Source organism: Ranitomeya imitator, chromosome 1 (genome assembly GCF_032444005.1).
Source record: "Ranitomeya imitator isolate aRanImi1 chromosome 1, aRanImi1.pri, whole genome shotgun sequence".
Taxonomy (NCBI): domain Eukaryota; kingdom Metazoa; phylum Chordata; class Amphibia; order Anura; family Dendrobatidae; genus Ranitomeya; species Ranitomeya imitator.
Window position 1 is genome coordinate 690532783 of NC_091282.1, and position 21796 is coordinate 690554578.

Consider the following 21796-nt stretch of genomic DNA (forward strand, 5'->3'; position numbering starts at 1 on the left):
AGCAGGGAGAGGTAAGTATTTCAACTTTGCAAGTGCTGTGATCCTGAGCAAGCAGGGGGCCCACTAGTTGGCACTGGCACAGGGCCCCTCATAGTACGGCGGTGTGTTTGACGGCGGGCGGCGCCTCCCACTGCCAGAGACACTTTTGCGTACTATGAGGGGCCCTGTGCCAGTGCCAACGAGTATGCCCCCCCCCACCTGATGAAGGAACCTGCACTTTCATCTGCACCTTCCTCCCCGTGTAAGGTGGTATAGTATGCGGGAAGGGGAACCTGAGTTTCAGCAGGGTCAGATTCTGGCTGTGTAGAGTGCAAGGGGAATGTAGTGGTCTGGGTCAATGTACCAGCAGACTCATCTAGCAGTGGCTGGGAAATGGGCAGGATGAGGAGGAAACAGATATAGGCCCAAAATGAAAAAGTAGGCTAAAAGCAGTTCAAAATTGGTAACAGGACTAAACAGGCGGCATTGCTTTGTTCAGTGGAGGACAATTGTAACAAGTGGCTCAGACAGACTTAGTAGGCCTAAAATAAAAAAGTAGGCTAAATGCAGTTCAAAATTGGTAAGAGGAGTACACAGGCAGCATAGCTTTGTTCAGCGGAGGAGGACAACTGTAATGAGAGGCTGACACAGTTACAAGGCCCAAATAAGTAGGCTAAATGCAGTTCAAAATTGGTAAGAGGAGTACACAGGCGGCATAGCTTTGTTCAGCGGAGAAAGACAACTGTAATGAGAGGCTGACACAGTTACTAGGCCCAAGTAAGTAAGTAGGCTAAATGCAGTTCAAAATTGGTAAGAGGAGTACACAGGTGGCATAGCTTTGTTTAGTGGAGGACAACTGTAATGAGAGGCTGACACAGTTACTAGGCCCAAATAAGTAAATACGCTAAATGCAGTTCAAAATTGGTAAGAGGAGTACACAGGTGGCATTGCTTTGTGCAGTGGAGGACAACTGTAATAAGTGGCTCAGACAGACTTAGTAGGCCTAAAATAAAAAAGTAGGCTAAATGCAGTTCAAAATTGGTAAGAGGAGTACACAGGCAGCATAGTTTGTTCAGCGGAGGACAACTGTAATGAGAGGCTGACACAGACTTAGTAGGCCTAAAATAAAAAAGTAGGCTAAATGCAGTTCAAAATTGGTAAGAGGATTACACAGGCGGCATAGCTTTGTTCAGCGGAGGACAACTGTAATGAGAGGCTCACACAGTTACTAGGCCCAAATAAGTAAGTAGGCTAAATGCAGTTCAAAATTGGTAAGAGGAGTACACAGGCGGCATAGCTTTGTTCAGCGGAGGAGGACAACTGTAATGAGAGGCTCACACAGACTTAGTAGGCCTAAAATAAAAAAGTAGGCTAAATGCAGTTCAAAATTGGTAACGAGTACACAGGCGGCATAGCTTTGTTCAGTGGAGGACAACTGTAATAAGTGGCTGACACAGTTAGTAGGCCAAAATAATAAAGTGGGATAAATGTCAGGCAAAAAAATGTTCATAAATAAACTGGTGGCATAGCTAGGTACAGCGGTGGGCTCCTCTGCTGCAAACAGTGGTAGTTGGCGCAAAGTATTAACTGGTCTAAATGGAGGCCAGGGCCCCTGTATATTTTTACTATCATCTATCATTTCAACAAATTTGTATTGGCAGTGCCATTGAAGGACAGACTACACAGTGGTGGAGCAGGAAGAGGTAAGTTTTGCAAGTGGTAGAGCACTGTTCGAGCTGGGGGGAACACTCTCTCGTGGGCGGCGGTACTGGCACAGGGCCCTTCATATTACGACGGTGTGTCTGACGTTGGTTGTGCACCACCACCATCAGAGACACTTCATTGTACTATGAGGGACTCTGTGCCAGTGCTGTCGCCCAAGAGTGGGCACACCCACCTGTCCAGGCAAACGGCACTCACACGGGTGCTTGCACCAAGTGGTGACCACGGCCCTGTGGGAGGAGTCAGCCCATTTGGGGAGTTATAAAAATGGCCTATGGTGGACATTCAGCAGCTGCAAATGGAGGAATTGGAGCAGTCCGTAAGAGGAGGCCAAAAGCAAGACATTTTTCAGGCAAGCTACGTGTCAGCAGGGGAAGGTGGGGCAAAATAATTTGAAATCCATGATTGATTCATTTTAATGAAGGTTAGATCATCAATATTTCGGGTAGCCAGACGTGTCCTTTTTTCGGTCAATATTGAACCAGCAGCACTGAAGACTCTTTCTGATAGCACACTAGCAGCTGGGCAAGCGAGCTCCTGTAATGCATATTCTACCAATTCAGGCCAGGTGTCTATTTTAGATGCCCAGTAATCAAAGGGGAATGACCTGTAAGGGAGAACATCGATAAGGGAGGAAAAATAGTTGGTAACCATACTGGACAAATGCTGTCTCCTGTCACTTTGAATCGATGCAGCAGTACCTGTCGTGTCTGCGGTCATTGCGAAATCACTCCACAACCTGGTCATAAAACACCTCTGTCCAACGCCACTTCGGATTTGTGCACCTCTAACACCTCTGCCATGTTGCCCCCTACAGCTCGTGTGAGAACCATCACCGCCGCTGTGTGCTGGGAATGCCTGAACCAAACGGTCTACAAGAGTTGCTTGTTTGGTAGCCAATATTTGCTCAAGGTTCTCATGTGGCATGATATTTTGTCATTTTCCTTTGTATCGTGGATCCAGGAGGCAGGCCAACCAGTAATCATCATCAGTCATCATTTTGATAATGCGAGGGTCCCTTTTTAGGATACGCAAGCATACTCTGCCATGTGGGCCAATGTTCCAGGTGTCAATTCACTGCTTGTACTGGGTTGAGGAGCACTTTCTTGCAAATCAACATCACTTGTGGCCCGCAAAAACCCTGTACCTGACCTTGCAACGCCACCAGTTTCTATTGCCCCGAGAAGCATCCTCTTCCCATAAATATTCATCCCCATCATCCTCCTTCTCCTCCTCTTCGTCCACCACCTTGTCCAGGAGAGTTCCCTGAGCAGACAATGGCTGACTGTCATCAAGGCTTCCCTCCTCCTCGGCTGCAGACACCTGCTCCTTGATGTGCGTCAAACTTTGCATCAGCAGACGCATTAGTGGGATGCTCATGCTTATGATGGCATCGTCTGCACTTACCAGCCATGTGCATTCCTCAAAACACTGAAGGACTTGACAGAGGTCTTGGAGCTTCGACCACTGCACACCAGACAACTCCATGTCTGCCATCCAACTGCCTGCCCGTGTATGTGTATCCTCCCACAAATAAATGACAGCACGCCTCTGTTCGCACAGCCTCTGAAGCATGTGCAGTGTGGAGTTCCACCTTGTTGCAACGTCGATTATTAGGCGGTGCTGGGGAAGATTCAGCGATCGCTGATGATTCAGCATAGGGCTTGAGTGTACGGGTGACCGGCGGATGTGCGAGCAAAGTCTTCGCACCTTCAGGAGCAGGGCTGGTAACTCTTGATAATTTTTCAGGAAGCACTGCAGTACCAGGTTCAAGGTGTGAGCCAGGCAAGGTATGTGTTTCAGTTCTGAAAGGGCTATGGCAGCCATAAAATTCCTTCCGTTATCACTGACTACCTTGCCTGCCTCAAGATGTACTCTGCCCAGCCATGACTGGGTTTCTTGCTGCAAGTACTCGGCCAGTACTTCCTCGGTGTGTCCTGTTGTCACCCAAACACTTCATTGGTAGCACAGCCTGCTTACGCTTACCATTAGCTGTTCCATAATGGAACACCTCGTGTGCAACACTGGCAGCTGCGGATGGAGTGGTCGTGCGACTGCGCTCTGTGGACAAGCTTTCACTTCTGGAAGAGGAGGAGGAGGGGTGGCAAAAGCCTACAGCAAACTGTTTCCTAGACCGTGGGCTAGGCAGAAATGTCCCACTATGGCTGTCCCCTGTGGACCCTGCATCCACCACATTAAGCCAGTGCACCATGATGGACACGTAACGTCCCTGGCCATGCCTACTGGTCCATGCAGCTGTTGCGAGGTGCACCTTTCTACTGACTGATTGCCTCAGTGCATGGACAATGCGGTCTTTGACATGCTGGTGGAGGGCTGGGATCGCTTTTCTCGCAAAGAAGTGTCGACTGGGTAGGTCATAGAGTAGTACTGCATAGGCCATCAGGGCTTTGAAAGCTTTGCTTTCAACCAACCGGTAGGGCATCATCTCTAACGAGATTAGTCTAGCGATGTGGGTGTTCAAACCCTATGTACGCGGATGACAGGATGAGTACTTTCTTTTCCTAACGAGAGTCTCTTGTAGGGTGAGCTGGACTGGAGAGCTGCATATGGTGGAACTAGCAGGGGTGGTGGTGGACATGGCAGATTGAGAGAGGGTTGGTGATGGTACTCTTGATGTTGGCCTACCTACAGTGTTTCCTACCAAGAACCTTGTGATTCCCTGACTGCTTTGGCCTTGCGACGATACCTCCACATTTGCTGCTGGTGGTGTCCTAACCGGTGGGCTTACAGTGAGGGAAGCAATGTAGCGTTGCTGACTACCTTCATTCTGAGCAGGTGCACCACCAATGGTACTGGACGTTTGGTAGTTAGTCCAGGCTTGCAAATGCATGCTGGTTAAATGTCTATGCATGCACGTTGTATTTAAATTTAGGAGATTCTTCCCTCTGCTAAATGTCTTTGAGCACTTCTTACAGATAACTTTGCACCGATCATTCGGATCTTGGTTAAAAAATTCCCACACTGCACTCTTGTTACTATGGATTACCTTTTCAGGCATTGCACGCTATGCTACTTTCACCGGATGGCCACACTGTCCTAAAACTGTTTTTGGTTTTGACAAACATTTTTGGCCAGATAAGGGCCTGCCAGATGAAAGTTGTTGCGATGTAGATGGCTGCTGCGGATCATCCTCCTCCGCTTCCGAGCTACTGGCAGCGGCACCCTCTTCCCCTAATGGCTGCCAATCTGGGTCAACAACTGGGTCATCTATCACCTCCTCTTCAATGTCATGTGCACCTTCCTCTGTGTCACCGTGTAAGGTGCTATAGCGTTCGTGACGGGGCACCATAGTCTCATCAGGGTCAGATTCTGGCTCAGTACACTGCGAGGGCAATGCAGTGATCTGAGTCAATGGAACAGCATAATAATCTAGCTGTGGCTGTGCATCTGTGCACTCCATGTACAATTCATCTTGTAATGGGCTTTTAACAATTTCCCTCTCTAACCCAGGCACGGTATGTGTAAAGAACTCCATGGAGTAAACTGTAGTGTCGCCTGCCGCATTCTTCACTTTTGGTTTAAGTGAAGGACACAAGGAAGCAACTTGTTCCTGACCGGGAGAATCCACTGACGACTCGCTGCTTTTAGATTTCAAACCTTCTGAAGAGGCGAAAGAGCTAGAGGCTGAGTCAGCAAGGAAAGCCAAAACTTTTTCCTGCTGCTCCGGCTTTAAACCTGTTTTCATACTCCCAGATAAGGGAGCCTTCGAGGCCTTGTGTAGCCAGACGATGATGCTGGCTCAACACCTCTAGCCTTTGGTGCTATTTTGCTTTTCCCACTACCAGCAGATGCTCCACCACCACCATCAGTACCAGCTGGCAACGACCGCCCACGGCCTCTTCCACCAGACTTCCTCATTTTTGGAAAAATCTAACCAAAAATAACGACTGTTTTGTGGTACTGTAAAACAAGGTAGAAGGTGTATATAAACTTGTTGAGAATTTAAATCTCCCTTTTTTGGGGGGTGCGGGGGGAGACTGCAACAAAACTCAGGCCCAGTGTATAACACTACACAATGTAAGTGGCAGAACGTGGCTGGCTGATATACGTCAAATTAACAGAACTGACGTAGATCCACTTAGTGGCAATTTAAATCTCCCTTTTTTGGGGGGAGACTGCAACAAAAATCAGGCCCAATGTATTACACTACACAACGTAAGTGGCAGAACGTGGCTGGAATATGTACGACAAACTAACAGAACTGTGACGTAGATCCACTTAGTGCCAATTTAAATCTCCCTTTTTTGGGGGGGAGACTGCAACAAAACTCAGGCGCAGTGTATTACACTACACAATATAAGTGGCAGAACGTGGCTGGAAGATATATGAAAAAAGGGCTGTGTAGTACAATTTCAATCTCCCTACAATGATCTCAGGACAAGTATGGCAGCAATAAAAAGGACTGCTGCACACAAAAGTGTGGACAAATAAACAAGAGAACTGTGCAGAAAGGAGCAACAGGATTTTTTGCTTTTAACCCCTTTACCCCAAGGGTGGTTTGCACGTTAATGACCAGGCCATTTTTTACAATTCTGACCACTGTCCCTTTATGAGGTTATAAACCTGGAACTCTTCAACGGCTCTTGGCGATTCTGACAATGTTTCTCGTTACATATTGTACTTCATGATAGTGGTAAAATTTCTTTGACGTTACCTGCGTTTATTTGTGAAAAAAATGGAATTTTGGTGAAAATTTTTAAAACTTTTGCAATTTTCCAACTTTTAATTTTTATGCAATTAAATCACAGAAATATGTCACACAAAATACTTAATAAGTAACATTTCCCACATGTCTACTTTACATCAGCACAATTTTGGAACCAACATTTTTTTTTTCTTAGGGAGTTATAAGGGTTAAAAGTTGACCAGTAATTTCTCATTTTTACAACGCCAATATTTTTTAGGGACCACATCACATTTGAAGTCATTTTGAGGGGTCTATATGATAGAAAATAACCAAGTATGACACCATTCTAAAAACTGCACCCCTCAAGGTGCTCAAAACCACATTCAAGAAGTTTATTAACCCTTCAGGTGTTTTACAGGAATTTTTGGAATGTTTAAATAAAAATGAACATTTAACTTTTTTTCACAAAAAATTTACTTCAGCTCCAATTTGTTTTATTTTACCAAGGGTAGCAGGAGAAAATGGACCCCAAAAGTTGTTGTACAATTTGTCATGAGTACGCTGATACCCCATATGTGGGAGTAAACCACTGTTTGGGCACATGGCAGAGCTCGGAAGGGAAGGAGCGCCATTTGACTTTGCAATGCAAAATTGACTGGAATTGAGATGGGACGCCATGTTGTGTTTGGAGAGCCCCTGATGTGCCTAAATATTGAAACCCCCCACAAGTGACACCATTTTGGAAAATAGACCCCCTAAGGAACTTATCTAGATGTGTGGTGAGCACTTTGACCCAACAAGTGCTTCACAGAAGTTTATAATGCAGAGCCGCAAAAATAAAAAATCATATTTCGCCCCAATTCTTTATTTTCCCAAGGGTAAGAGAAGAAATTGGACCCCAAAAGTTGTTGCGCAATTTTTCCTGAGTACGCTGTGCTTCACAGAAGTTTTTAATGCAGAGCCGTAAAAATAAAAAATTATATTTTTTCACAAAAATGATTTTTCTCCCCCAATTTTTTATTTTCCCAAGGGTAAGAGAAGAAATTAGACCACAAAAGTTGTTGTACAATTTGTCCTAAGTATGCGGATACCCCATATGTGGGGGTAAACCACTGTTTGGGCGCATAGCAGAGCTCGGAAAGGAAGGAGCACCATTTGACTTTCAATGCAAAATTGACTGGAATTAAGATGGGACGCCATGCTGCGTTTGGAGAGCCCCTGATGTGCCTAAACATTGAAACCCCCCACAAGTGACACCATTTTGGAAAGTAGACCCCTTGAGGAACTTATCTAGATGCGTGGTGAGCACTTTGACCCAACAAGTGCTTCACATAAGTTTATAATGCAGAGCCGTAAAAATAAAAAATCATATTTTTTCACAAAAATGATCTTTTCGCCCCCAATATTTTATTTTCCCAAGGGTAAGAGAAGAAATTGGACCCCAAAAGTTGTTGTCCAATTTGTCCTGAGTACGCTGATACCCGATATGTGGGGGTAAACGACTGTTTGTCGTGGTGGGGTAGAATACTAGTAATTAAGACATTTATTCTCACTAAAATACTATATAGTGTATACTAAGAACTCTTCCTCTCCAAATTACCACCTCCTTTCTTGCAAGCCTCCAATCGATAATAAAGGTATTCATATGGAATAAGAAAAAAGCTAGAACCTCTACTAGTATTTTGTACAAACGCAAAGCCTTTGGAGGTATAGGCCTACCTAACGTATCTGCATATTATTTAACAAACCTTATCAAACAAAGCCAGTACTGACTTTCAATTGATGAGCCTCCAACATGGTTAGACTTGGAATGTGCTTTAAATAACAATAAACCCCCAAAAGAAATTCTATTTCAATATATACTAAACAAAACCCCCAATAATATTTATAAGCACGCTATTTTTTCGGCGATTTTATATGCTTGGGAGAAGCTTTCAAAAAAGAAAAGAGGAATAAGTAAAAAAAAAATGTTATTAACCCCTTAATCCCATATGACGTACTATCCCGTCCAGGTGACCTGGGACTTAATTCCCAGGGACGGGATAGTACGTCATATGCAATCGGCCGCGCTCACGGGGGGAGCGCGGCCGATCGCGGCCAGGTGTCAGCTGCCTATCGCAGCTGACATCCGGCACTATGTGCCAGGAGCGGTCACGGACCGCTCCCGGCACATTAACCCCCGGCACACCGCGATCAAAGATGATCGCGGTGTGCCGGCGGTGCAGGGAAGCATCGCGCAGGGAGGGGGCTCCCTGCGGGCTTCCCTGAGACGATCGGTACACGGTGATGTACTCACCGTGTACCGAGCGTCTTCTCCATGCAGTCCCCGGATCCAAAATGGCCGCCGGGCTGCATCCGGGTCCTGCAGGGAGCACTGGTTTTTGGTCATTCTGCCTCACAAAAAATCGGAATAAAAAGCGATCAAAAACTGTCACATGTCCGAAAATGTAACCGATAAAAACGTCAACTCGTCCCGCAAAAAACAAGACCTCACATGACTCTGTGGACCAAAATATGGAAAAATTATAGGTCTCAAAATGTGGAGACGCAAAAACTTTTTTGCTATAAAAAGCGTCTTTTAGTGTGTGACGGCTGCCAATCATAAAAATCCGATATAAAAAACGCTATAAAAGTAAATCAAACCCCCTTCATCACCCCCTTAGTTAGGCTAGGTTCACATTGCGTTAATGGGTTAACGCTAACGGACAGCGTTGCACGGCGAAAATGTCACAATTAACGCCGTGCAACGGGTCCGTTAGCACAACCATTGACAGCAATGTGATTTTCGGGTGTAGCGCATCGCTAGAGCGTGCCATTTTCGGCTCGCGCTAGCAAGGTGCCATTCTTTTGTGACGCGCCTCAGACGCTGCTTGCAGCGTCCGCGGCGCGCCCGAGGTCCGATCCCCGATCTTCCAGACCGGGGACGTTAACGCGACCACTAAACACGACACCTAAAAAGACATTGCGTTAGCGCAATCCGCTAGTGCTAAACGGTTTTCGCTAACGCAATGTGAACCTAGCCTTAGGGAAAAATAATAAAATTAAAAAAAATGTATTTATTTCCATTTTCCCATTAGGGTTAGGGTTATGGCTAGGGTTAGGGCTAGGGTTAGGGCTAGGGTTAAGGTTTGGATTACATTTACGGTTGGGATTAGGGTTGGGATTAGAATTAGGGGTGTGTCAGGGTTAGGTGTGTGGTTAGGGTTACAGTTGGGATTAGGGTTAGGGGTGCGTTTGGATTAGTGTTTCATTTATAATTGGGGGGTTTCCACTGTTTAGACACATCAGGGGCTCTCCAAACGCGACATGGCGTCCGATCTCAATTCCAGCCAATTCTGCATTGAAAAAGTAAAACAGTGCTCCTTCACTTCCGAGCTCTCCCGTGCGCCCAAACAGGGGTTTACCCCAACATATGGGGTATCATCGTACTCGAGACAAATTGGACAACAACTTTTTGGGTCCAAGTTCTCTTGTTATCCTTGGGAAAATAAAAATTTGGGGGGCTAAAAATCATTTTTGTGGGAAAAAAAAGGATTTTTTATTTTCACGGCTCTGCGTTGTAAACTGTAGTGAAACACTTGGGGGTTCAAAGTTTTCACAACACATCTAGATAAGTTCCGTGGGAGGTCTAGTTTCCAATATGAGGTCACTTGTGGGTGGTTTCTACTGTTTGGGTACATCAGGGGCTCTGCAAATGCAACGTGACGCCTGCAGACCAATCCATCTAAGTCTGCATTCCAAATGGCGCTCCTTCCCTTCCGAGCTCTGCCATGCGCCCAAACAGTGGTTCCCCCCCACATATGGGGTATCGTCGCACTCAGGACAAATTGCACAACAACTTTTGTGGTCTAATTTCTTCTCTTACCCTTGGGAAAATAAAAAATTGGTGGCGAAAAGATTATTTTTGTGAAAAAATATGATTTTTTATTTTTACGGCTCTGCATTATAAACTTCTGTGAAGCACTTGTTGGGTCAAAGTGCTCACCACACCTCTAGATAAGTTCCTTAGGGGGTCTACTTTCCAAAATGGTGTCACTTGTGGGGATTTCAATGTTTAGGCACATCAGGGGCTCTCCAAACCCAACATGGCATCCCATCTCAATTCCAGTCAATTTTGCATTGAAAAGTAAAATGGCGCTCCTTCCCTTCCGAGCTCTGCCATACGCCCAAACAATGGTTTACACCCATATATGGGGTATCAGCGTACTCAGGACAAATTGGCCAACAATTTTTGAGGTCCAATTTCTTCTCTTACTCTTGGGAAAATAAAAAATTGAGGGCGAAAAGATCATTTTTGTGAAAAAATATGATTTTTTATTTTTACGGCTCTGCATTATAAACTTCTGTGAAGCAATTGGTGGGTCAAAGTGGTCACCACACATCTAGATAAGTTCCTTAGGGTGTCTACTTTCCAAAATGGTGTCACTTGTGGGGGGTTTCAATTTTTAGGCACATGAGGGGCTCTCCAAACGCAACATGGCGTCCCATCTCAATTCCTGTCAATTTTGCATTGAAAAGTCAAATGGCGCTCCTTTCCTTCCGAGCTCTGCCATGCGCCCAAACAGTGGTTTACCCCCACATATGGGGTATCAGCCTACTCAGGACAGATTGTACAACAACGTTTGGCATCCATTTTATCCTGTTACCCTTGGTAAAATAAAACAAATTGGAGCTGAAATAAATTTTGTGTGAAAAAAAGTTAAATATTCATTTTTATTTAAACATTCCAAAAATTCCTGTGAAACCCCTGAAGGGTTAATAAACTTCTTGAATGTGGTTTTGAGCACCTTGAGGGGTGCAGTTTTTAGAATGGTGTCACACTTGGGTATTTTCTATCATATAGACCCCTCAAAATGACATCAAATGAGATGTGGTCCCTAAAAGAAAATGGTGTTGTAAAAATGAGAAATTGCTGGTCAACTTTTAACCCTTATAACTCCCTAACAAAAAAAAATTTTGGTTCCAAAATTGTGCTGATGTAAAGTAGACATGTGGGAAATGTTACTTATTAAGCATTTTGTGTGACATATCTCTGTGATTTAATTGCATAAAAATTCAAAATTGGAAAATTGCAAAATTTTCATAATTTTCGCCAAATTTCCGTTTTTTTCACAAATAAACGCAGGTACTATCAAAGAATTTTTACCATTGTCATGAAGTACAATATGTCACGAGAAAACAATGTCAGATTCACTGGGATCCGTTGAAGCGTTCCAGAGTTATAACCTCATAAAGGGACAGTGGTCAGAATTGTAAAAATTGGCCCGGTCATTAACGTGCAAACCACCCTCAGGGCTTAAGGGGTTAAACACTCCAATTGAACTTGCAATGACAACTCAAAACCTAAAATTAATCCCTTTATGGAGAGAGCAAGGTATTAAAAAAATAAGCCATTTTTACAATGGAAAAATTTATGCTACTTTCAGTAACTTGAAAAATAGATTTCACCCCTTCCTTACATGCTCCGCACTAGTACTGCTCTGCGGGAACTGCTTTCCTGCAAACTGCAGTACTAGTACAGCGCTGCTATTTCCGGCCACCGAGCTGCATCGCGCGGTGATCGGGTGAGGATGGCTGCTGTCCCTGATAGCAGACCATCCCGGCACTTCACTACATGGGGCTGATACCCCCCCCCCCTCCCCGCGCGCGTCGGCGATCGCTGGGATTGGCTGGTGAACTCTCACCAGCCAATCACAGCAAAGCTGACAATAAAGTTGTTGGAAAAAAAAAAGCATGTGACAGGCTGTGACCTGTGCTCTGTGACGTAGCACCAAATCACAGCCGTGCTTCTACAATAGCTTCTAGCCAATCAGCGCCAAAGGGGTTAATCTAAAATAGCGCTCACGCCCTGCATGCCATCTTTACCTCTGATTTGGCATGCAGAGAGGTGGTCTAAGCCCCTCTGTATCACCTGAGACAAAGACTCCATTGATGGCCAGTGTGATCATCCCAGCGATCTCCTGCCTGCTGCTTCAGCGTCTTGCTCCAGCTTCCTGCTCTGTGCTGTGCTGTGTGCTGTGATCTGCCTGCTGTGTGACACCTGTGATCACAGCAGCAGCACCTCTCTCACCCCTTTCCTTGTCCCCCCATCCCTGTTTCAGTACCCCTCCTTCCCCCTTCAACTGATTTTTTAGCGCACTTTTTTTCCTGTGTGTGGCGTCCCGCGCAGAGCACTTGTGCTCTTCCTGTGTCCACAGCGCTTTGATCAGTATCGCTGCTGATCAGAGACTGCGCCACAGGAATTTTTCTTTTTGTACCTAGTTAGTGTAGCCGCCAACCTGCCCTCCAGCTGCTGGATGCACCGCAAAGATTGCTGTTTGTCCGCCATTGCTAGCCAGACCCTGGCGCTAGGATTATGTTAAGGCTGGCGGAACGCACCGAGTATATTTAGATATTATTATTGTTGTGTTCACAGTCCTGGGTCCACCATGCAGGAGATGAACCTGCTGCTAGCAAATGGCGGCACAATATGGCGGTATAAGCGAACTCTGTTACTTCTCAGAGTCGCACAGTAGGGAAAACGCTGTGCCCTGTTAGCGTCACAGGGGAACACAGCTGCCTAACAAAGCAAAAGCAATCAGTGGTCAGGGAGCAGCAAGCACACAAACACCTCCTCTCCGGTGGAGCCGGAATTCTAATGGCTTTACGCCAGCCCTGAATGCACCATACAAACTCCTCACCGGAGGTGCCGGTATTCTAGTGGCTTATTTCAGCTGGACCCTGACCACGAGCAGACAAGACCACTGAATAGCAAAAGCTCATGACATAAGCTGATCCTAGCACATGGCCGTGCGGCCATGCCAACCTTTTATAGCTGCAGCAACTTCAGGACCTTCCTAGAGGACCAGTGGGAGCAGCTGCAGTACCTGAGCATGTGACCCCCGACCTCCAATGAGAGGTCTTACCTTGGGCATGCTCAGATGGGGAAAAGCAGGACTTAGTCCCAGAGACGTCAGCTCGCCGCTGACCAGTATTGGCTACAATGGCTGAGCCTGGAAAGGCAGCAGCAACCATCCGCACAGTATCAGGCTGAGCCAGACGCTGAGACAGATGTGTCCGCTGAGCAGGCTCCACTGCGGCTGGAGAAGAATGGGAGACCGCAGCGGAGATGGTTCGAGACTCCCCCTGTGCAGAGGCGGGAACTCGACCCCTAACACTAACGCCTGGCAGAGATCTGGGACTGGCAGCCCAGCTAAGTAGCTGGGTAATCACCTGAGACAGGGAACACTTAAGGCAGCTCTATCTCAGATTGGACAATTGAGTTGTCAATCAAAATACTGACAGCTCAGCATACCTCTGCACCACACTAGATGAGTGAGCTGTCAGTAACTGCTACTAATAGCTTCAGCACGCCCCTGCACCAGATTTGATGACTGAGCTATCAGTAATTGATTAGAGTTGAGCGACTTTTACTTTTTTATGATCGAGTCGGGTTTCGCGAAACCCGACTTTCTCAAAAGTCGGGTCGGGTGAAATCGGCCAATTATTGCGAAAAGTCGGGGGCCGACCGAAACACGAAACCCAATGCAAGTCAATGGGGAATCAAAGTCGGCAGTGAGTGGAGAACAGGAAAGCACCTACAGTGTCCATTTTAATGCCAAAAACATCAATTCTTATTTCTTAACCCCTTAAGCCCCGAGGGTGGTTTGCACGTTAATGACCGGGCCAATTTTTACAATTCTGACCACTGTCCCTTTATGAGGTTATAACTCTGGAACGCTTTTCTCGTGACATATTGTACTTCATGTTAGTGGTAACATTTATTCGATATAACTTGCGTTTATTTGTGAAAAAAACGGAAATTTGGCGAAAATTTAGAAAATTTCGCAATTTTCCAACTTTAAATTTTTATGCCCTTAAATCACAGAGATATGTCACGCAAAATACTTAATAAGTAACATTTCCCACATGTCTACTTTACATCAGAACAATTTTGGAACCAAAATTTTTTTCGTTAGGGAGTTATAAGGGTTAAAAGTTGACCAGCAATTTCTCATTTTTACAACACCATTTTTTTTTAGGGACCACATCTCATTTGAAGTCATTTTGAGGGGTCTATATGATAGAAAATACCCAAGTGTGACACCATTCTAAAAACTGCACCCCTCAAGGTGCTCAAAACCACATTCAAAAAGTTTATTAACACTTCAGGGGTTTCACAGGAATTTTTGGAATGTTTAAATAAAAATGAATATTTAACTTTTTTTCACACAAAATTTATTTCAGCTCCAATTTGTTTTATTTTACCAAGGGTAACAGGATAAAATGGATGCCAAACGTTGTTGTACAATCTGTCCTGAGTAGGCTGATACCCCATATGTGGGGGTAAACCACTGTTTGGGCGCAAGGCAGAGCTCGGAAGGAAAGGAGCGCCATTTGACTTTTCAATGCAAAATTGACAGGAATTGAGATGGGACGCCATGTTGCGTTTGGAGAGCCCCTCATGTGCCTAAACATTGAAACCCCCCACAAGTGACACCATTTTGGAAAGTAGACACCCTAAGGAACTTATCTAGATGTGTGGTGACCACTTTGACCCACCAATTGCTTCACAGAAGTTTATAATGCAGAGCCGTAAAAATAAAAAATCATATTTTTTCACAAAAATGATATTTTCGCCCCCAATTTTTTATTTTCCCAAGAGTAAGAGAAGAAATTGGACCTCAAAAATTGTTGTCCAATTTGTCCTGAGTACGCTGATACCCCATATATGGGTGTAAACCATTGTTTGGGCGTATGGCAGAGCTCGGAAGGGAAGGAGCGCCATTTTACTTTTCAATGCAAAATTGACTGGAATTGAGATGGGATGCCATGTTGCGTTTGGAGAGCCCCTGATGTGCCTAAACATTGAAATCCCCACAAGTGACACCATTTTGGAAAGTAGACCCCTTAAGGAACTTATCTAGATGTGTGGTGAGCACTTTGACCCAACAAGTGCTTCACAGAAGTTTATAATGCAGAGCCGTAAAAATAAAAAATCATATTTTTTCACAAAAATGATTTTTCGCCACCAATTTTTTATTTTCCCAAGGGTAAGAGAAGAAATTAGACCACAAAAGTTGTTGTGCAATTTGTCTTGAGTGCGACGATACCCCATATGTGGGGGTAAACCACTGTTTGGGCGCATGGTAGAGCTCGGAAGGATAGGAGCGCCATTTGACTTTTCAATGCAAAATTGACTAGAATTGAGATGGGACGCCATGTTGCGTTTGGAGAGCCCCTGATGTGCCTAAACATTTGAACCCCTCACAAGTGACACCATTTTGAAAAATAGACCCCTTAAGGAACTTATCTAGATGTGTGGTGAGCACTTTGACCCAACAATACTTATAATGCAGAGCCGTAAAAATAAAAAATCTTATTTTTTCACAAAAAATGATCTTTTCGCCCCCAATTTTTTATTTTCCCATGGGTAAGAGAAGAAATTAGACCACAAAAGTTGTTGTGCAATTTGTCCTGAGTGTGACGATACCCCATATGTGGGGGTAAGCCACTTTTTGGGTGAATAGCAGAGCTCGGAAGGGAAGGAGCGCCATTTGACTTTTCAATGCAAAATTGACTGGAATTAAGATGGGACGCCATGTTGGTTTGGAGAGCCCCTGATGTGCCTAAACATTAAAACCCCCCACAAGTGACACCATTTTGGAAACTAGACCCCCTAAGGAACTTATCTTGATGTGTTTTGAGAGCTTTGAACCCCCAAGTGTTTCACTACAGTTTATAACGCAGAGCCGTTAAAATAATTTTTTTTTTTTTCGCAAAAATTATTTTTTAGCCCCCAGTTTTGTATTTTCACAAGGGTAACAGAATAAATTGGACCCCAAAAGTTGTTGTCCAATTTGTCCTGAGTACGCTGATACCCCATATGTGGGGGGGAACCACTGTTTGGGCGCATGGCAAGGGAAGGGAAGGAGCGCCATTTGGAATGCAGACTTAGATGGATTGGTCTGCAGGAGTCACGTTGCATTTGCAGAGCCCCTGATGTACCCAAACAGTACAAACCCCCACAAGTGACCCCATATTAGAAACTAGACCTCCCAAGGAACTTATCTAGATGTGTTGTGAGAACTTTGAACCCCTAAGTGTTTCACTACAGTTTATAACGCAGAGCCGTGAAAATAAAAATTCTTTTTTTTTTTACAAAAATGATTTTTTAGCCCCCAGCTTTGTATTTTTACAAGGGTAACAGAATAAATTGGACCCCAAAAGTTGTTGTTCAATTTGTCCTGAGTACACTGATACCCCATATGTGGGGGGGAACCACTGTTTGGGCGCATGGCAGAGCTCGGAAGGGAAGGAGCGCCATTTGGAATGCAGACTTAGATGGATTGGTCTGCAGGCGTCACGTTGCATTTGCAGAGCCCCTGATGTACCCAAACAGTAGAAACCACCCACAAGTGACCTCATATTGGAAACTAGACCTCCCACGGAACTTATCTAGATGTGTTGTGAAAACTTTGAACCCCCAAGTGTTTCACTACAGTTTACAACGCAGAGCCGTGAAAATAAAAACCTTTTTTTTTCCACAAAAATGATTTTTAGCCCCCCAAATTTTTATTTTCCCAAGGATAACAAGAGAACTTGGACCCAAAAAGTTGTTGTCCAATTTGTCTCGAGTACGATGATACCCCATATGTTGGGGTAAACCCCTGTTTGGGCGCACGGGAGAGCTCGGAAGTGAAGGAGCACTGTTTTACTTTTTCAATGCAGAATTGGCTGGAATTGAGATCGGACGCCATGTCGCGTTTGGAGAGCCCCTGATGTGCCTAAACAGTGGAAACCCCCCAATTATAAATGAAACCCTAATCCAAACGCACCCCTAACCCTAATCCCAACTGTAACCCTAACCACACACCTAACCCTGACACACCCCTAATTCTAATCCCAACCCTAATCCCAACCGTAAATGTAATCCAAACCCTAACCCTAGCCCTAACCCTAGCCCTAACCCTAATGGGAAAATGGAAATAAATACATTTTTTTTAATTTTATTATTTTTCCCTAAGGCTAGATTCACATTGCGTTAGGGAAATCCGTTTAGCGCTAGCGGATTGCGCTAACGCAATGTCTTTTTAGGTGTCGTGTTTAGTGGTCGCGTTAACGTCCCCGCTCTGGAAGATCGGGGATCGGACCTCGGGCGCGCCGCGGACGCTGCAAGCAGCGTCTGAGGCGCGCCACAAAAGAATGGCACCTTGCTAGCGCGAGCCGAAAATGGCACGCTCTAGCGATGCGCTACACCCGAAAATCACATTGCTGTCAATGGTTGTGCTAACGGACCCGTTGCACGGCGTTAATTGTGACATTTTCGCCGTGCAACGCTGTCCGTTAGCGTTAACCCATTAACGCAATGTGAACCTAGCCTAACTAAGGGGGTGATGAAGGGGGGTTTGATTTACTTTTATAGCGTTTTTTATATCGGATTTTTATGATTGGCAGCCGTCACACACTAATAGACGCTTTTTATAGCAAAAAAGTTTTTGCGTCTCCACATTTTGAGACCTATAATTTTTCCATATTTGGGCCCACAGAGTCATGTGAGGTCTTGTTTTTTGCGGGACGAGTTGACGTTTTTATGGGTTACATTTTCGGACACGTGACAGTTTTTGATCGCTTTTTATTCCGATTTTTTGTGAGGCAGAATGACCAAAAACCAGCTATTCATGAATTTCTTTTGGGGGAGGCGTTTATACCGTTCCGCGTTTGGTAAAATTGATGAAGCAGTTTTATTCTTCGGGTCAGTACGATTACAGCGATACCTCATTTATATCATTTTTTTTATGTTTTGGCGCTTTTATACGATAAAAGCTATTTTATAGAATAAATAATTATTTTGGCATCACTTTATTCTGAGGACTATAACTTTTTTATTTTTTTGGTTATGATGCTATGTGGTGGCTCGTTTTTTGCGGGACAAGATGACGCTTTCAGAGTTACCATGGTTATTTATATCCGTCTTTTTGATCGCGTGTTATTCCACTTTTTGTTCAGCGTTATGATAATAAAGCGTTGTTTTTTGGCTTGTTTTTTTTTTTTTTTTCTTACGGTGTTCACTGAAGGGGTTAACTAGTGGGCCAGTTTTATAGGTCGGGTCGTTACGTACGCGGCGATACTAAATATGTGTACTTTTATTGTTTTTTTGTTTTTTTTTTGGTAAAGAAATGTATGGGAATAATATTTTTTTTTTTTCTGCTTTATTTAGGAATTTTTTTTTTCACTTTTTCACTTTGTCCCAGGGGGGGACATCACAGATCACCGATCTGACAATGTGCACAGCACGCTGTTAGATCAGTGATCTGACATACAGCCGGGCAGGATTAGAGCTGCAGCTGCAGCCTGATCCTGACCCGGAAGTGCTCCCTGCAGGACCCGGATGCAGCCCGGCGGCCATTTTGGATCCGGGGACTGCAGGGAGAAGACGCTCGGTACACGGTGAGTACATCACCGTGTACCGATCGTCTCAGGGAAGCCCGCAGGGAGCCCCCTCCCTGCGCGATGCTTCCCTGCACCGCCGGCACACCGCGATCATCTTTGATCGCGGTGTGCCGGGGGTTAATGTGCCGGGAGCGGTCCGTGACCGCTCCTGGCACATACTGCCGGATGTCAGCTGCGATAGGCAGCTGACACCCGGCCGCGATCGGCCGCGCTCCCCCCGTGAGCGCGGCCGATCGCATATGACGTACTATCCCGTCCCTGGGAATTAAGTCCCAGGTCACCTGGACGGGATAGTACATCATATGGGATTAAGGGGTTAAGCTTGTCAATTTTAATTTACTTTATAATAATAGTTAGGCATTGAAAACGGGGGGTAATTTGGCTAAAGTTGTGGGGGGGTAGGGCTGGCTCAAGATTTTCATGGGCCCAGGAAACGCGGAATACGTCACGGCGGTGGAGCAGGGAGAGGTAAGTATTTCAACTTTGCAAGTGCTGTGATCCTGAGCAAGCAGGGGGCCCACTAGTTGGCACTGGCACAGGGCCCCTCATAGTACGGCGGGGTGTTTGACGGCAGGCGGCGCCTCACACTGCCAGAGACACTTTTGCGTACTATGAGGGGCCCTGTGCCAGTGCCAACGAGTATGCCCCCCCCCCCCCCACCTGATGAAGGAACCTGCACTTTCATCTGCACCTTCCTCCCCGTGTAAGGTGGTATAGTATGCGGGAAGGGGAACCTGAGTTTCAGCAGGGTCAGATTCTGGCTGTGTAGAGTGCAAGGGGAATGTAGTGGTCTGGGTCAATGTACCAGCAGACTCATCTAGCAGTGGCTGGGAAATGGGCAGGATGAGGAGGAAACAGATATAGGCCCAAAATGAAAAAGTAGGCTAAAAGCAGTTCAAAATTGGTAACAGGACTAAACAGGCGGCATTGCTTTGTTCAGTGGAGGACAATTGTAACAAGTGGCTCAGACAGACTTAGTAGGCCTAAAATAAAAAAGTAGGCTAAATGCAGTTCAAAATTGGTAAGAGGAGTACACAGGCAGCATAGCTTTGTTCAGCGGAGGAGGACAACTGTAATGAGAGGCTGACACAGTTACAAGGCCCAAATAAGTAAGTAGGCTAAATGCAGTTCAAAATTGGTACGAGGAGTACACAGGCGGCATAGCTTTGTTCAGCGGAGAAAGACAACTGTAATGAGAGGCTGACACAGTTACTAGGCCCAAGTAAGTAAGTAGGCTAAATGCAGTTCAAAATTGGTAAGAGGAGTACACAGGTGGCATAGCTTTGTTTAGCGGAGGACAACTGTTATGAGAGGCTGACACAGTTACTAGGCCCAAATAAGTAAATACGCTAAATGCAGTTCAAAATTGGTAAGAGGAGTACACAGGTGGCATTGCTTTGTGCAGTGGAGGACAACTGTAATAAGTGGCTCAGACAGACTTAGTAGGCCTAAAATAAAAAAGTAGGCTAAATGCAGTTCAAAATTGGTAAGAGGAGTACACAGGCGGCATAGTTTGTTCAGCGGAGGACAACTGTAATGAGAGGCTGACACAGACTTAGTAGGCCTAAAATAAAAAAGTAGGCTAAATGCAGTTCAAAATTGGTAAGAGGATTACACAGGCGGCATAGCTTTGTTCAGCGGAGGACAACTGTAATGAGAGGCTCACACAGTTACTAGGCCCAAATAAGTAAGTAGGCTAAATGCAGTTCAAAATTGGTAAGAGGAGTACACAGGCGGCATAGCTTTGTTCAGCGGAGGAGGACAACTGTAATGAGAGGCTCACACAGACTTAGTAGGCCTAAAATAAAAAAGTAGGCTAAATGCAGTTCAAAATTGGTAACAAGAGTACACAGGCGGCATAGCTTTGTTCAGTGGAGGACAACTGTAATAAGTGGCTGACACAGTTAGTAGGCCAAAATAATAAAGTGGGATAAATGTCAGGCAAAAAAATGTTCATAAATAAACTGGTGGCATAGCTAGGTACAGCGGTGGGCTCCTCTGCTGCAGACAGTGGTAGTTGGCGCAAAGTATTAACTGGTCTAAATGGAGGCCAGGGCCCCTGTATATTTTTACTATCATCTATCATTTCAACAAATTTGTATTGGCAGTGCCATTGAAGGACAGACTACACAGTGGTGGAGCAGGAAGAGGTAAGTTTTGCAAGTGGTAGAGCACTGTTCGAGCTGGGGGGAACACTCTCTCGTGGGCGGCGGTACTGGCACAGGGCCCTTCATATTACGACGGTGTGTCTGACGTTGGTTGTGCACCACCACCATCAGAGACACTTCATTGTACTATGAGGGACTCTGTGCCAGTGCTGTCGCCCAAGAGTGGGCACACCCACCTGTCCAGGCAAACGGCACTCACACGGGTGCTTGCACCAAGTGGTGACCACGGCCCTGTGGGGGGAGTCAGCCCATTTAGGGAGGTATAAAAATGGCCTATGGTGGACATTCAGCAGCTGCAAATGGAGGAATTGGAGCAGTCCGTAAGAGGAGGCCAAAAGCAAGACATTTTTCAGGCAAGCTACGTGTCAGCATGGGAAGGTGGGGCAAAATAATTTGAAATCCATGATTGATTCATTTTAATGAAGGTTAGATCATCAACATTTCGGGTAGCCAGACGTGTCCTTTTTTCGGTCAGTATTGAACCAGCAGCACTGAAGACTCTTTCTGATAGCACACTAGCAGCTGGGCAAGCGAGCTCCTGTAATGCATATTCTACCAATTCAGGCCAGGTGTCTATTTTAGATGCCCAGTAATCAAAGGGGAATGACCTGTAAGGGAGAACATCGATAAGGGAGGAAAAATAGTTGGTAACCATACTGGACAAATGCTGTCTCCTGTCACTTTGAATCGATGCAGCAGTACCTGTCGTGTCTGCGGTCATTGCGAAATCACTCCACAACCTGGTCATAAAACACCTCTGTCCAACACCACTTCGGATTTGTGCACCTCTAACACCTCTGCCATGTTGCCCCCTACAGCTCGTGTGAGAACCATCACCGCCGCTGTG